Genomic DNA, 3,066 nt, shown 5'->3' with positions numbered 1-3,066 from the left:
CGGTAATTAGGGACCGATAAATCTGTATCTTGTTGTGGATTGTGATATTTTTTGGAAGGGGGTGGGGGGGGTTGCGGATTTCGTCCTTCTGAATCTCAGACGAGCGCTCGGTCCGCTCTGACCCATGTGTGGCCCTTGCCGCAGTTGCACCGCCTACGCACTCGATAGCTCAAGCCGCTGAAGTCCAACACGTCTGCTGCGCTTACCCATCCCTCGTGTAACTCTCGCTATCTCTCTCTGTCTCTCGCTATCTCTCTCACTCTCTCTCTGTCTCTCGCTATCTCGCTCCGCCAGTACATATACTAAAATTGGAACGATACAGCGAAGATTAGCATGGTCTCGGCGCAAGGATGACACGCACATTCTCCCTCGCTATCTATCTCTCTCTCTCTGTCGTCCGAGATACCCCATCGCGTAAAACTCATCGGCCAAAACGGGAACACGCATCACCGTCGACAGAAGTGTGCGGCCAGAATGCGTTGCTCGCCGCCGCGTATGAGCCAACGCATTCAATTCTCTCGCGGGACACGCGTGGTTAGGCAGAGGGCTTGTCCTCTTTACTTTTGTTGTTTTTGTTGTTGCTGCTGTTGTTGTTGTTGTTGCTGCTGTTGTTGTTGTTGTTGGGGGGGGGGGTACCAGGGCGTAGAGTCACGACAACCGACGCAGGCTTAGCCGTACCCTCGATCGTGAGCTTCTTTGTCGGCGTATTGAGAACGCACGTCTTTTTTTTTCATTTGAATAGAAGTCGTTTACGAACGCGTCATGGAAGTCTTTAGTTGTTTTGTGGGCTGAAGGGCAAGATAAGGGGGGTTAGCAGGGGGGGGGGGTACAGAGCACGGAACAACCTGGGCCAGTGAAACACGTGCGCATAAGTGTCACACACACGCGCGGATCTTTAATGTATACCATCATCTATCCGCTGCTGGATGAAGACTTTCCGCCAAAAACTGACTGCCGCCAACCGTTCCACGCGGTGCCGCGCTGCAAATATCCACGCAGCAGCTTCGCTCCGGGGATGATTTCATCGCTCCATCTCTTCGCGTGGCCCTTCCCGCTTGACCGTCACTCCGTGCGGAGCCTCCACCGCTTCCCCCCTTTCGCCACGCGTCCCGCGCAAGGCCACTTTACTCGTCTTAACAGTCAACGCGTGATGTCACCAACCCGCACATGTGCTTCTGCTTCTTCGTCATCTTCTTCCTGTTTCTCAAATGTTACATCGTGGAACAATTCACGAGTTACGGACTGACAACAACAACAACAACAAAATGACTGGACGTTGTTGTTAAGTGTTTGGCTTCAGCAGCAGCATTATCAACAGATGGAACAGCAGCAGCATTATCAGCAGCAACAACAGTAGTAGCAGCAGCAACAGCAGCAGCATTATCAACAGATGTGACAGCAGCCATAGCATCAGCAACAACAGCAGCAGCAACAGCAGCAGCAACAGCAGCAGCAACAGCAGCAGCAGCATTATCAACAGATGTAACAGCAGCATTAGCATAAGCAACAACAGCAGTGACAGCAGTAATAGCAACAGCATTGGCAACAGATGTGACAACAGCATTAGCACAAGCAACAACAGCAGTACAAGCAGCATTAGCAACAGATGTGACAGCAGCATTAGCAGCAGCAGTATCAACATCATTAGCAGCAGCAGCAACAGCAGCAACAGCAGCACTTGCAGCAGTGGCAGCAGCAGCAGTGGCAGCAGCAGCAGGGGCAGCAGCAGCAGCAGCAACAGCAGCACTTGCAGCAGTGGCAGCAGCAGCAGTGGCAGCAGCAGCAGTGGCAGCAGTAGCAGCGGCAGCACTTGCAGCAGTAGCAGCAGCAGGCTCTACATGCCATTCCATTCATCCTGGACGCGAGTGAATGTTTGGAGGAGGCGGTGCTGGAGGGGAGGGTAACGTCGCTGGCGATGTGCGACGTCTACCCTGGCATCGCCGCGGTACCTTCCCTTTGATTTCGCGGCGTCCGTCAGGCGGAAAGAGCGGCGACAGCGCGCCTTGGCATGGCTCGCGGAAAAATTACTCGGCTGGCTTAGCACGGGGAGGGGGGGGAGGGTCATGGGAGGGGGGGGGTCTGTGACGACAAAGCGTCACACAAAGCGTCACACGAAGCGTCACACGAAGCATCACGCAAAGCGTCACACAAAGTGTCACGCGAAGCGTCACGCGAAGCGCCACGCGAAGCGTCACGCGAAGCGTCACGCGAAGCGTCACACAAAGAGTCACGCGAAGCGCCACGCGAAGCGTCACGCGAAGCGCCACACGAAGCCGCTCGCTTGCGCTGGAGGCGACGCTGCAGGAATTCGGGATGGGAATGTTGATCTGGACTGGAGGAATCCGATGAGATGTGAAGCTCTTTCTCTTGTTTTTTCGCAGGTGTCCAGTCGGGGCGCAGGTCAGAATGTTACAATAACAAATAATACGTAAAAAACGATGGGAGTGCAGAGGATGGTAAAGGTATACAAACAACTTAAACAAAATATATACAAATGAAACTAAGCTATTTTTGTATCTTACCAAATAATTGTATCTTACCAAATAAAGATAAATTTACCCCCTCCCCCACCGCCGATGAGCACGGTTGGCTACGTACGGTACGAAAGAAGTTAAACACACACACACACACATACTGCCCACTGAGCTATTAGCTTCTTCTTCTTCAGAAGCGACCAAATCTCCTGGCTGCCAGTCCCACGACGACCGATATTTAACGGGTTAAGTCGAACACGAAATAATAATCACAATTTGCAATTCCTTTGCATCAATAATTAATGGAGCCGGTGTATAAATATGAATGAATATCGTCCCCCCCCCCCCCCACTTATGTATTCCTCTACCTCGGGGAAGGGCGCCACGGTGATTACGAGATGTTAACTATCTCGCCTGGTATACAGGAGGTCGTGGGTTCGATCCTGACCCTGACACCTGCTGTATATGTGCAGTTTGCGTGTCTCTCTCATCATCATCATGGTGGCTAGGAGATGTTAACTACCTCGCCTGGTATACAGGAGGTCGTGGGTTCGATCCTGACCCTGACACCTGCTGTATATGTGCAGTTTGC

General features: G+C 52.4%; 1 non-coding gene across 1 annotated transcript; it reads left to right on the top strand.

Moving 5' to 3' along the window:
• The first annotated feature begins 280 nt into the window (after positions 1–280).
• On the top strand, positions 281–386 carry LOC144943367 (U6 spliceosomal RNA). The gene has a single exon (XR_013639493.1). It is a non-coding gene; the product is annotated as a U6 spliceosomal RNA (small nuclear RNA).
• Positions 387–3,066: the final 2,680 nt, after the last annotated feature.

This window comes from Lampetra fluviatilis, chromosome 30 (genome assembly GCF_964198595.1).
Source record: "Lampetra fluviatilis chromosome 30, kcLamFluv1.1, whole genome shotgun sequence".
Classification (NCBI taxonomy): Eukaryota; Metazoa; Chordata; class Hyperoartia; order Petromyzontiformes; family Petromyzontidae; genus Lampetra; species Lampetra fluviatilis.
The sequence above is the reverse complement of the archived record's forward strand: the minus strand, read 5'-3'. Positions and strand labels throughout refer to the sequence as shown.